We start from the raw sequence: 14,762 nt of genomic DNA, 5'->3' as shown, positions 1-14,762 counted from the left end.
TTTGTAGTATTTGAAAGACTGGTGTAGGGTAGAAGGTTTGATGCCATACCAATGCATCCACGATCTTCCCAGAAGGATATTATATGTAGTCACTGCATTTATAACATGGTAGACAACATTTGTAGTTAATTCTCCTATCTCCATCGTTATTGTGATCTTACCAAGTGCACGCTGTCCGTCTTGATTAAAGCCTTGCATCATCATTCCACCAAGGCGTAGATTCGAGCGTCAATAACCCAATTCATTTAGCATTGTCAATGGTAACAGATTTACAGCAGACGCATTATCGAACATTATTCGCTTTACTTGTTTACCGTGAATATGACCCACTATCATCAACAGCCTATTATGTTCCCCATCACAAACTAGGTCGTCATCGGAGAAGGAGATAACTGGCATACAATCTTCTCATTTCTCATTCTCCATCTCAGTCAGCAACATTCCCCTTATACCTTCATCAGATAAGGCTTTAATCAGGCTTTTTCAGGAGTCTTCTGACAATTTCAGAGCATCATAGACACTCAATCGAGCTGGAATGCCTTTTAAGTGACTTATAATGTCATAAGTCAGTTTTCCTGTCTCCTTTTCCTTTTCTTTCTCGCCACTGTTATTGTTGTTGGCGTGATTCTTGACTGCTTTTATCTTTGTTTTTTCACTTTTCGAATTTGGTAGACTGGACATCTTCTTCCCTGATCGCAAGGTAGTCACTACAACTTTCCCTATTATTTTCTGATTATCCACCCTTGTCCTTCCCTGATAGTCTTCTCGCATAGTAAGTATGTTTGTTGTCGCTCTTCTATCTCTTTCTTTCTCTTTCCTAATTATTATCTCACCCCTGTTTATCATCCTTTGTATAATACACTTCAGTGTATAACAATTTTCTGTTGGATGCCTTACTATGCGGTGATAATGACAGAAGTCTCTTTCCTTCATTTTGGTTGCTTCTTTGGGATGTTTTGACAGGGGTAGTTCAATTGTTCTGGCTTTTAGAAAATGATTCATCATAGGGAATACGTCCTCTTTTTCAAATGCAAAACCCTCATGAGAATTCAACGATTGGGGTTTTTTGTCGTAAAACCTTCTCCTGGGGCAATTTGACTCTTCTTTCCCTTATGTCCTTTTGCCCCTTACTTCTCCTGCATCCTGGCTTCTCTTTTCGTGGTCAACCACATTTGTGATAAACTTCTAAGATCCTCTTCTAATCATTTCATAATTGAACGCTGATATTTTTCGAGTCATCAGTTTTAGAGCATGTGCTTTTGTAGCCAAGTCGCGGAAGGTTCTGATGTCAGCACTGGTGAGACCAAATGCTACTCCAGTTTTCATAGAGTTTAGGCACATTTTCACATGTTCCTTATCTTCTGGTAATTGTCTGCAAGAAGCCCTTAAGGTCTTCCATCTGTTTATAAATTTTTCCATTGGCTCTCCCACTCTCTGTCGCACTAAAGCTAATTCTGTGATACTAACATCATAGTCTGATGAGCAGAAGTTTGACATGAACGCGTCTTGCATCTGTTCCCATGTTCTTATTGACCCAGGTGTTATGTGAGAACACCACCTGAACGCTTTATTCATTAGAGAAGACCCGAATAATCGGAGGCAATATTGGGGCACTGTGGAGAAATTCTCCATACTGGTGATGAAGTGCATCAGGTGTTCTTCCAGTGACCCATCCCCATTGAATTTCTGAAAATCAGGATGCTTGAAATTGTTCGGGAATAGGATATCTTCTACTTCTCTTGGGTATGACATTCGATATCTAAATCTTCCTGTGCCCTCACGTTCTCTCTCTGACCTGACTGCTTCTTCGACAACTTGTCGTACTTCTTCCTATGTCACTACTCTCATCGTGGGGGCAAATCCGTGTGACCCAGTCCTTGGCAGTTGTGACCCTTCGGGATGCTGTTCTCGTTCATTCGTGTTATCAGTCACTGAGGGTGCCGCCATCCAGGCTACGTTATGTGCAAGAGTCCCTAAAGCCTCCCGAAGGTTTCTTCATTCTTCCATTAGTGCCTTTTGTACTTCTTCCATTTCAGCGATTCGATCCTCTGTAGTTGGGGGAAGACCCTCGGTTTGTTCCGGCCATGTGAATGGCAGCCTCTCCATTCCTTGATGAGGTAGTAGTCAATGCTGAATGGGAGTGTATTGATGTTATAGGAGTTGTCGAAAGAGGAGACTCATATGATCTTTGTGTATTTCTGGAGTAGCCGGCTGATTGGGAAGACATAGAGATTGGTGATGTGGATCCTGATGGACATGTCAGTAATGTCTTTCCTTTATGCTCACTTGTCCATCGGGAGCTCTTAACAGGCAAGGCAGGGAAATATTGTGTGGCTGAAGGAATCATCACCTGCATAGGGTAGATTGCTGGCGGAGCAAGTTCAGGATGTTTTCTAGCTGTATTTCGTGTTATCGGTCCCTTATCTCTTCTCAGTGGTGCATTCGTTCCTGTCACAGTGATATTCCGCGTCCTTGTCCTTTTGCGAGTGGCGACGATCTAGTAATCTCTTTCTTCCTGTGCAATTGGTGAAGCAATTATAACCGTAGTAGCTGCCCGTGGCTCCATATGCTTGGTCGACACCGTTTTTTCAGCATACTCGACGACGAAACCCATTGTAGTGAAGTAGAAGACTGTATTCTTCTTAACGATTGCCATTGATCGGTTGGTTGGTTGGCTAGTTGCAATATCTTTTCTCCTGAATCCTTCATATTGCAAAACAACAAAAATTAGTAATTAAATCAAGTTATATTCTATTTTGGAGATGAAAGGTAGGATGTTCCCACTGAGAGTCGCCATTTTTGCGCCTTACCGGCGTTAAACAGATGTGATTATCTTTCGTGCAATTCTTAAGTTAAAATTTAAGTGAATATCAGAAATATCCCCAGCAGAGTTGCCATTTTGTTTCAAACAAGAAACAAATGCGCTTGATTTGGGAAACTCATTCACTTAATTATAAACAAAAGAATATAAAGAAGATAATCACATCATTTTATTCATTCCAAGTTCTTTTACATCCTTTTTCTCATTTGATTCCAAAATCGAATGTTTATGAATTATAATATAAAACAAATATTTGGCAGCAGCATTATGCCGACAACAAGATTGGCATCAGGCATTAAGACACTGTGCTAAGCGCTGTGCTGAAGGCCATTGTGCACTGGAAGCCATTGCGCGCTGAACACTTTTGTGCGCTCGGCTTGTTGTGCGCTCCATCTTGTTGTGTGTTGTCTCTTGTTGTGCGCTAGCAGCATTGTGCGCCGCACAATGCCACTCTACCTCTTTCTTCTTTCGTAATCTTCTCCTCTTCTGTGATTGGATGCTAATGACACCCTTAGAGGGGTCATGGGGTATTTATAGCCCTCTCACATGTGTGAACATGCCACATAGTCATTGTGTGACATTCCTTACATGAACTCCATTGTACGGATTCCTTTGTGCGAACTCCAATGTGCGGACTCCACTGTGTAGATTCCTTTGTGTGGACTCAACTGTGCAGATCGACTCCTTTCAGCACACAATGCCTCTGAGCACACAATGACCATCTGCGCACAATGATCATATGCACACAATGATCATCTGGGCACAATGATCGTCTACACACAATAAAATCTTGTTATCTTTCTCTCTCTCTCTCTCTCTCTCTCTCTCTTTTATACCTTAACAGATGTCCCCTTAATCTTGCATTTTTTATTTTTTATCTACAAAACAAACAATGTAGGATCAATTTTCAATTATTCTAACCAATTTTTCTTTTCTTTTCTTCGTTGTGCACTTCATATAACTTTAGCGCGCAACGTTCTGGTGCGCAGCACTCTGTGCATAACAACTTCCACACAACGGGTCACAATGATCGTCCGCGCACAGTAAAATCTTGCTATCTTTCTTTCTCTATCTTTTTTATACTTCAACACATTCCAATGGTGGTCTTAAAAGCTATACGGTATGCCCAAAAAGCATTAGTCAATCTGATTGACCAATCATTATGATTGGGGTTTACCATTTTTTCCAGAATTTGTTTGATTTCCCTGTTAGAAACTTCAACTTGACCATTTGTCTATGGGTGATATGGGTTGCTCACTTTGTATGAAATGTCATATTTTTTCATTAAGTTTTCGAATGGCCTATTGCGAAAGTGAGCCACCATCTCTTATGATGGCTCTAGGTGTTCCAAACTGGGACAAAATATTTTCTGTTAAAAATTGAATGACTGTGGTGTGGTCATTATTCTGGCATGGAATTGCTTCAACCCACTTGGTAACATAATCGACCGTTAGCAAAATGTAATTAGATCCAAATGATGGGGGGAATGGTCTCATGAAATCGATGCCCCAACAATCAAATACTTTTATGATCAAAATGGGGTTCAGTGGCATCATGTTTCTACGGGACAATCCTCCCAATTTTGACAATGCTCACAAGCTTTGCAAAACTCATGAGTGTCTCTAAACTTAATGGGCCAATAGAAGCTGCACTGCAGGATTATAGCCGTGGTCTTTTTGGCAGAAAAGTGACTACCACAGGCCTGAGTGTGACAGAAGGAGATTACGATATGATATTCATTATCTGGCACACATCTCCTCAAAATTTGATCTGGGCAGTATTTGAATAAATATGGATCATCCCAGATAAACTTACATACCTTGGCGTAGAATTTGTTTATATCTTGCACAATTCAATGTGTTGGCGTGAAAACTGTGGTAAGATAGTTTGCAATATCAGCAAACTAAGGTAATTGGGAGAGTTTAAACAATTGTTCGTAGGGGAACATGTCGTTTATTGGTGTTGGCTCAAGGAAATTGGATATGACAAGTCGAGAGAGATGATCAGCGACTATGTTCTCTACTCCTTTTTTATCACGTATTTTAATGTTGAACTATTGGACTAGGAGGATCTATCTTATTAAACGAGGTTTAACATCCTTCTTAGAAAGAATGTACTTGAGTGCCTCATGATCGGTATAGATAATGATCTTGGATCCGATCAAGTAGGACCTAAATTTGTCTAAGGTAAAAACTACGTCTAAGAGTTCCTTTTTCATAGTAAAGTAGTTCATTTAGGCAGAATTTAGAGTTCTACTCACATAGTAAATCACATAGGGCTTCTTCTCATTTCTCTAACCTAATACCACCCCAATAGCATAGTTAGATGCATTGTGCATAATCTCAAAAGGAATGCTCCAATTGAGTGGTTTCCTGATAGGAGAGGTGGTCAACATAGTCTTGAGCTTAGAGAAAGCTTCTTGCGTTCTTTGCTCCACTCGTATGGAATGTCCTTTTGGAGGAGATTCATAAATAATGAGAGAGATGACTAAAGTCCTTCATAAATCTCCTGTAAAACCTAACATGTCTTAAAAAGGAACGCACATCACTTATGCTTTTAGGTGGAGGTAGGTTAGAGATTAAGTCAATTTTAAACTTATCTACCTCTATTCCCTTGGACGAAATTATGTGTCCAAAAACTATTCCTTTAGGAACCATGAAATGACATTTCTCCCAATTCAGCACATGATTTTTTCTTCACATCTCTCTAGCACATGTTTAAGATTTTTAAGGCAATCACTGAAGGATGGACTGAAGATAGAGAAATCGTCGATGAAGACCTCTAGATGTTGCCCCACCATATAAAAAAAATGCTCAACATGCATCATTGAAATGTGGTAAGGGCATTACACAGTCCGAATGACATCCTTTAGTAAGCAAAGGTGCCAAAGGGCCATGTGAATGTGGTCTTCTCTTGATCTTCGGGGACTATCTCTATATGGTTATAGTGCAAATACCAATCCAGGAAACAATAGTAAGAGTGACCAGCTAACCTTTTTAGTATTTTATCAATGAAAGGTAAAAGAAAGTGGTCTTTTCTTATGATAATATTCAATTTCCTATAGTTAATGCACATCCTCCAACTAGTAGTGACTCTAGTTGGCACGAGTTCATTATTGGCATTGACTGTTAGATATTGGTCACGATGGTGATTCTAGACTTCTTAGAAACTGCCCGTGTTGGACTCACCCATTGACTGTTAGATATAGGGTATATGATACCCACATCCAACAATTTCAAAACCCCACCCTTAACCACTTCTTTCATGTTTGGATTTAAGCGGCGTTGTGGTTATCAAGAGGTTTTCACATTATCTTTAAGATGAATATGGTGAGTACAAATTAAGGAGTCAATTCCCTTAGGTTTGCAATCGACCATCCAAGGGCTCCCTTATGCTCTTTAGTAGCGATAAACATACTCTCTTACTCTTTCTCAAGGTGGAAAGAAATCACCATCGAGTATGTATCATGTTGACCTTAGTTGTAACACCCCGTGCTTTTCAATACTCAGGTGTTACCATATAACCAAATTTAGAAATAAATATATACCTAGCTGAACGAACATTCACATGAATCCTAGTTTAAATTCGACCGTTGAAAGAAATCCCCACCTACAAGTCAAAGTGATGCATCTGTTAGTACTCATGATGGACCATCATGTCATTAGAGAAACCTACTCTAGGACTTCAATCGCTTTGATGAATGAGTTAGACCGTCCACCTTGAATTTTAAGTCCTGAATCAACAAACCCATCGATCATTTAGCTTCTGAAACTCCCATAGATGATGCATCACTTAATCATGATGATTAGGTCTCTGGATCACTAAAATTTCTAATAAATTTCACCGAGATTAGGCCGAGAACCCTAAGAATCACCACTGATCACATTTTGTAATGATCTGACCGTTAGCTCTTCACAGATTATAAAATAACCCATGTAATTAGAAAGTATGGCCACCTAGGCTTTGGATATGCCTGATCTATGGTTAGGGGTCCAATTTGGACCTATGGAGGCTGATGAACAGATCAGATTTTGTGGGACCCGCCACACGATTAAAATAATATGCATATATGAGATGAGAGAGAGAATTTATAATAGAATAATTAAAATAAAATTATTATCTTAATACTGACATGTTCGATGATATTGAACATACAAGTGAACCGGTAGGACCTTTTGACCGTTGATGGTCGGATTTGAATTCATCTGACCATCGTATCTATGAAACCAACACGTAAGACCCATAAATCGCTTGGTACGGCCCACCTAAACCTTAGATCTGGCCCATCTTTAGTCAGAGGGTATGATAGGGCCTACCTAACAAAATAGACGGTGTGAATTTATCACAAACATCATGGTGGGCCCCACACGTGGTGCGAGTGCACCTAGTGCACCCGTACCCGGCGTGCACCGGGCGTGCCAGCTCGGCCAACAGCGGGCTTACCCGCTTTTTACTTAAAAAGGAGAGATTCTCTCTCTTCATTTTGCGCCAGCCGACAGACAGCGTCCGTTTGGGACGCGCCACGGCCCACCATCTTGGACCCGACGGGTGATATGAACCGTCCGTTTTTTTCAGGGAAGTGGGTTGGCCAAAGCCAAACTTTCCTCACATGCCGGTATGCAGGCACGCGAGCACAGTCTCCAGCGAAAGCAAGGCCTGCAAACACATGCTTTCCAGAAAAGGAAATTTCATTCCGTTGTTGCCACGAGGGCGATCCGTGTAACGTCCCGTCTCTGCATCTCCACCATTCAAGACAGGGGAATCCTAGCCATCCATGAAGCTGGTTTAGGGCTCCCTCAATACCAGAGAGAGGAAGCCACGCCCGGTTTTCTGTTGCCAGCTGTTTAGGGGAGCTGTTGTAAAATAAATCAAATCCCGACCGCTCTCTCTCAATCCAACGGCTCTGGGATATGTTAGGGCAACTCTAGGAAAAGGAATAAAGCCATCACAATGCCCTCCTTTCATTGCTTATGGCTGTTGGAGGAAAAATAGCCGTCTCCTTCGTCCCCCGAACCCAGCACTCAAGCGAAGGCGAAGCTTCAAAACCTTCGTTCTACAAGCTCTAATGCATCCTTAGAAATCGTTCCACGCTATCAGATTGAAGATAGGAGCTGAGGTAGAGAATCTGCCATTAACGGCGGAGCTTCTTCCTCGTTCAACCGACACCAAACCGAGTCGATTCGGGTTGAATCCGGTACTCCAGTTCCTTTTGGGAACCCAGCAGAGAAAATGAGAAAGAGAGGAAATCAGAGATAGAGAGAGAGAGAGAGATGAAGGAGAGTTGGATGCAAGGCCTGTTAGATCTCCTCCTGCTGCTGTTGCTGCTGCACCGCACAGAGCTGACGAGTGCCGCCACCATTTCCGCCGTGCCAGCAGCCTCCAAACGGACGACTCAGATCCACATCCAGGCATCCAGAAAGCCCTTCATCAGGTCAAAGTTCATCCCAGTGAGTCACACTCGGTCAGGACTCAGTTGGACCGCAACCGTGGCTGCAGACGGCCTTTAGCTGGGCTGTAAATCCAGTCCTCAACTGGTGTGTGGTGTGGGCCGAAAGCAGCCCACGTTCTGGACCTGACTTCAGCCTTGCTACATCTCAAGGTGGGCCGTAGCTGACCTCGAGTTCCAATGGGCCTCACTGCACATATACAGTGGGCCTCATTTGGGCCTCACCACATATACAGTGGGGCACATTTGAAGTTCAGGTGGGCCAGCCCCACTTGGCTTATGATTGGACTCAATTTCTGGGCCAAAAGAGGCCTAGTTCAGTCCCATTTTTGGGCCATCCATGGTCAGAAATTTTGGGCCCAATTTGGGCCACTCGTTGGACGAAATCTGGAGGGCCTAGTCACCCCAATGCAGGCCCAAATGATCGTATTCATGAGGTCCCTAAAAGCCCACCTAGTTATGGTTAACATTGGTGGGATAATTTTGTTAATATTAGTTACTATGGATGCTCGACATTAACCAATATCATTATTAATATTATGTTGTCATTAGTAGATTTTTATGTTTAAACCAGTTATTATGAACAAAGTGGTAATTATCAAATAGAAGTATTTTATTATCCTTAATGTTAAACCATAGTATTTTATCACGGCTAGATTGATTAATGATAGCTATTGTTATATTCATTAGAAATTATTATCACTTTCTTTATAGGGTTAGTATAATTCTTGTTAACTTGATTGTTAGTATTAGTCCTTATCACACTGCTGTTATTACTTGTATTATCTAATTGACTATTAGTCATTATAGGAATATTAGATATTGTTGGTATATCTAAATATCAACTTATGAACCATCATTACTAATATGGATGGAGTAATACTCATATTATGAATATTAATTTCCACTATACGATAATAATAATAATAATAATAATAATAATAATAATCCAGGATTTAAGTCCTTGGATCTAAGTGTTTAAGTAAACCCTAGAATAAAGTCCTAATTCTATAATAAAACCCTAAAAGATAACCCCAAGCTATAATCTTAAACCGTAGGTGGTATGTGGAACTTATATCTAATTGTACATCCTAATTTATGGTAGGATTTGATTTTAAGGGAATGTGCAATCCCTAACGATGCTGATAGGCGATGCAAACTATAAGGTGATGATTCTTCCCCTTGAGCTTTCCATCTTCTCATTAGTTTAAGTTATAGTTTTTATTTAAATTCGTAATTGATATCTCCCTTTATAATCACATGTGTTAGTTGGTGGAAATTGAATTGTTGTATTACATGCTTTATGATTATTCTGTATAATTGTTCATGCTTGTGGACTTTCTTTTGTGGATTGCTTATGGAACTTAAACTGGTACATTAATGGAAAATTCCCACATATGAATGTACACCCATACTTGGGATGTAACTTGACTAGTTGTGATCGTAATGGACCTTCGACTTGGTGGTTATTGAGTGGTGGTCTAAATGGATCATTGTGTCGGCCTACCATCTGGGGTTGTTGTGCCCAATGGTTTTTAAGGATAGTCTTTATCATATGGTTTTGATATCGGCCCTATGTGGCATATTTTGTATAACGCCCCGACTTTTCAAGACCCGAGTATATGACCCGTGTCCCAAAAGCCCGAGTGTTAACTTTAAAGGATGGTCAAATACGAGTATACATTTTTTTTTCTTCATCAGAGTAAGCAAATGAGCGTAGTGTGGACAAATGACATAAAGGAAAATTTTATTATCATTCAAATTTACAAGAAGCTACCCATAATGACTTATACAAACCAATGTCTCTAAATTTAAGCAAGTACAAGATTTACATGATTTAATACATGAAGAATAACAGAAAGTACATAAACATAAGCCGCGAGATCACGCAGCTCCTCCAAACAAATATAGTCATGCATCCCTGGCGATCGTACCCTACTCCTCATCAAGTCTGAACAAGTATATTACTTAAGCTACCTGTATTACCTGTACAATTGTATATTGATGGATGAGTGACCAACTAAGTGTGAATTCCCCTCAAGATTACACACCGCCACATTAGGTAAGAAATAGTATAAAACATCTAGACAACCAAAACAGAGTAAATGCAGTCTTATTAGGTGCATGGATGCATGAATGCAATCATCGACCCGGGTAAATCATCCGGACGGTCGATGCCCCAGGAAAAACATCTAGACAGGCAATGGGGTCGTCACCCAAAGATGTAATTAGTCATCAGCGCAACACGCGGTGTAATCGTATGGGCATGAGTGATCCAAGTCATCATCATAAATCGATCGGCTGGTCATTAGTGCAACACGCAGCGTAATCGTATGGGCATAATGATCCAAGCCGTCGTAGTATGCTATGCGTGCATGATTTGCCAGCCCGTTATTAGTCCAATTGCAATCAGCCATTTTTGCATAAGCTCATAGTCACTACGGGGAGCACATGGCCCAGCGTAGGCGACAGTTCGGGCATATTGTCCCATTACCACCATCCCCGGCTCATGAGGCTACCATCTTAGGATGTTTAATGGAAACCCATCGACTAGTGGCCAATCATATTACAGTATATGGGGCTTACCATCGCATGGTTGCACGGTATAAAATATCCAACCCATATAGGAAAAATACCAGAACAAAGCCACATAGGGCGATATCAAACAAGCCACATAGGGTAATTATCAAAATAGGCCTCATAGGGCGAGTATCAAAACCATGAGATAAAAGACCATCCTTGAAAACCATTGGACACAACAACCTTGGATGGTGGGCCCATATCAATGATCCATTTAGACCACTACTCAATAACCACTAAGTCGAAGGTCCATTTTAATAACAACTAGTCGGGTTACATCCCAAGTATGGGTGTACATTTATAGGTGAGGGTTTCCCACTAATGTACCAGTTTAAAGTCCATAAGCAATACATAAATAATCCACAAGCATGAACAATATACAGGATGAACATTAATCAGACAATATAACAATTCAATTTCCACCAGCTAACACATGTGATTATAAGAGAGAGATATCAATTATAATTTTTAATAAAAACTATAACTTAAGCTAATGAGAAGATAGAAAGCTCAAGGGGAAGAATCATCACCTTGTACTTTGAATCGCCTACCAGTGTCGCTAAGTGCTTTGCCCTTAGAATTGAATCCTACCACAGATCACGAGCTTATATCATTAGATCCAAGTTCCACGCACTACCTAGGTTTAAAATCATATCCTAGGTTTTGAGTTATCTATCTTAGGGTTTTAATGTGGAATTAGAGTTTTCATCCTAGAGTTTAGTTAAACACTTAGATCCTAAGACTTGAATCCTGGATTTTTATTTATATTATTATTATTATTATTGTACAGTGGCCAATTAATGTTCATAATAGGAGTATAAATCCATCCGTATTAGTAATGATGGTCCATAAGTTTATGTTTAAATGCACTGACATCATCTAATACTTTTATAATTACTGGTAGTCCCTTAAATAATACAAGTAATAATAGAATATTTACTATATAATAAGGATTAATACTAATAATTATATAAACAAGTATTTCACTAATCCCATAAGGACAATGATAAATGTTTTCAAATGCTAATATTCATAACTATAATGATTCTAGCCATGATAATAGCTACCATGAGCTACCATGAATTTTGAGTTTCTACACTTTGGTCAAACCTAACCCACCATCTATGTTTAAGGTATTGACCTAGAGCTTAGGTTACTTAGATCCAGGACTTTATCCTAGAATTTAGGTTTACGATAAATTTTGAGATTTGAGCTTTAGTCGGTGTACCATATAGACTTAATAATTTATAAGATAATCATTATCATTAGTGTTATAATTTATATTAGCTTAACATAGTAATGACAATTGTTATGATGATAGCTAACATTGTGATCTATTCTCATAACATTTAAGAGTGGTAAAACAAAACACTAGAAGTTAATAATGATATTATAATAATAATTATTATCCCTTTGCCTATAATAACTATTATTAGCATAAATAATCTACTAATGGCCATCCATATCTACCACTAATAATCCTAACAATGATCTTAACAATGCTAATGGTAATCAAAAGAATCTCAAAATGGAGGAAGACGTGGACTCACCTTAGTCGACTCGGTTCAAGTCGAGTTGACTCAGCTCAAGCACAACCACCAACACCTCTTCTCCTCTCTTTCTTTCTTTCTCCTTTCCACTCTGCTGGGATGTCCAACAATGAGCCTGGACAGATTCACCCAACTCAAATTAGCTGGACTCGGTTCCAACCGAGTCAACTCAACTACTAACCTGAGCTCCCTCTTCCCCTTCTGATTCTCTTTTCTCTTCACTCCTTCTCTTGCCCTATCTTTTCTCACTCTCTTCCCTGCTCTCCTTCTCTGGCCAGCTGTAGCAGGACCTAACTAGTCCTGCCCAGAACTTGAATCGAGTTAGCGACTCGCCCTGAGTTCGTGAGTTAACTCGGTTGGGTGAACTCGGGGCAAGCAATAGCCCCCACCACTCTCTCTCTCTCTCTCTCTCTCTCTCTCTCTCTCTCTCTCTCTCTCAAATGCCGGAACATCCAGCAATGCCTGGACCAGACCTGAGTTGAGCTCGAGTCGGCGAGGTCAGGTTGGTGCAGCAGCCACCGACCCACGCTCTCTTTCTCTATTCCTTCCTTCCCATTTTCTTTTCCTCCCTTCTTCCCTGCTGTTGGGAATACCCAACAAAACTCGTCAACTCGGCCTGACTCGTTGGGAACTCGCCTTCGACTAGCCCGAGTCAGCGAGCACTGTGGCTGAACGGTGCATGGTGCAGCTGCACCGCTCCAACACTCTCCCTGACCTTCTTCTTTCTTCCTTTTCTTCTTCCATCTCTGTTGCAGGTCCAGCGGAGTTGCTGGACTACCGGATTTGACCCGAATCAACTTGGTTTGGAGCCACTTGAACAAGGAAGAAGCTCAGCAGTTAATGGCAGATTCTCTCTCTTAGCTTCTTCCTTTAATCCGACAACATGGGAGGATTTCTAGGGGTGTAATGGAACTTAGGGGATAGTAGGAGTGGAGCTCTAACAACTTTTTCTTGGTGGGTTCGAAGGTTGGAGGGAAACAGCCGATTTTTGGTTGTGGCTGCGAAAATGGAGGGTGAGCTACTGTTCCTTGATCCTCACGCCTTTTATGCTCACACTAATCCTCCCTGAACCGTCAGATCAACAATAAATGGTCAGGATCTCCTCTGTCCGAAACCGCTTCCAAAACAGTGGGTAAAATGGAGATCGGTTGTGGTTTTGAAGCCCTAAACTGCTGTTGGAATGAACGGCTGAGATCCCGCTAGGAAGGATGGCTGGGATTGGAAAGGGGAGAGGGCACGCGGATCGCTGAGCTGGAAGGAAGACAGTTTTCCATTTTCGAAAACGTTGTCTTTGTAGATCTTCTTTGGGTCGAAGATGGTGCACGTGCAAATGTTCGCCAACACGTGAAAAAGGGTAGGTTTTGGTTGGACCCATTCCGTGCACACGATGGACGGATCAGATCGTCTATATGACCTAAGATGGTGGCCCATAGCAGGCCTCAAGCGGATGTCGTCCGTCGGCTGGCGCAAATTGGAGGGAGAGAGAAATCTCTCCCATTTTGCGAGAGCACGGGTCAGCGTGCTCTGACCAGCTTGGGGTGCCTGGTGCACTTCAGGTGTTGTTGCATGGGTGTACATGCACACCCTTGTGGGACCCATGGTGATGTTTATGATAAATCCAATCCATCCATCCCTTTATTTCCCTCATTTTGGCCATGGGCCCAGGGACAGGGCTAATCTAAAACTCAGGTGGGCCATGCAAATTGATTTCTAGTTCTGGTGGTAAGCTTCTGTTGATTTGATGGCTCAATCTTTTCGAAATCAAACGTCAACGGCTAAAAGTTCCTAATGGGGCCATTTGTAGTGCTTTCATCATATATCACTAATCGATACCAATATTAATATAATTTTTTATAATTTTTGTATATTACTTATAATTACAATATATTTAAAATCTCATACATATATACATAAATATACTTTTAATCTTAACATATTACTAATTAGATGCTGCTGATCACACATTCATTAATGCACATGATTCATGTTATATGTAGAGATGAATTGAAGATTATTAAAATTATATTTGTATTTGATAATATTGTTAAATAATATACAATTCCATTAAATTATCTAATAACTTTTGTATACATATGGATATAAAAATATTCACTGCTACATTATTATTTAAAATTTGATTTTATGTTGTGAAATTATTTTTCATTGTGTTTATTTAATATAATATTGTTTTCATAATGTCTTATATACATTAAATACAAATGTATCGTTTTAGCATGAAATTTTAAATCTTTACAAAGTATATTCATCTCATAGTGTATATATTTAGGTTACATTACATACATATATATATATATATATATATATATATATATATATTTATATTTATATTAATTTAACTTGCATG

This window comes from Magnolia sinica, chromosome 17, assembly GCF_029962835.1.
Source record: "Magnolia sinica isolate HGM2019 chromosome 17, MsV1, whole genome shotgun sequence".
Lineage (NCBI taxonomy): Eukaryota > Viridiplantae > Streptophyta > Magnoliopsida > Magnoliales > Magnoliaceae > Magnolia > Magnolia sinica.
This window is presented reverse-complemented; position numbering follows the sequence as displayed.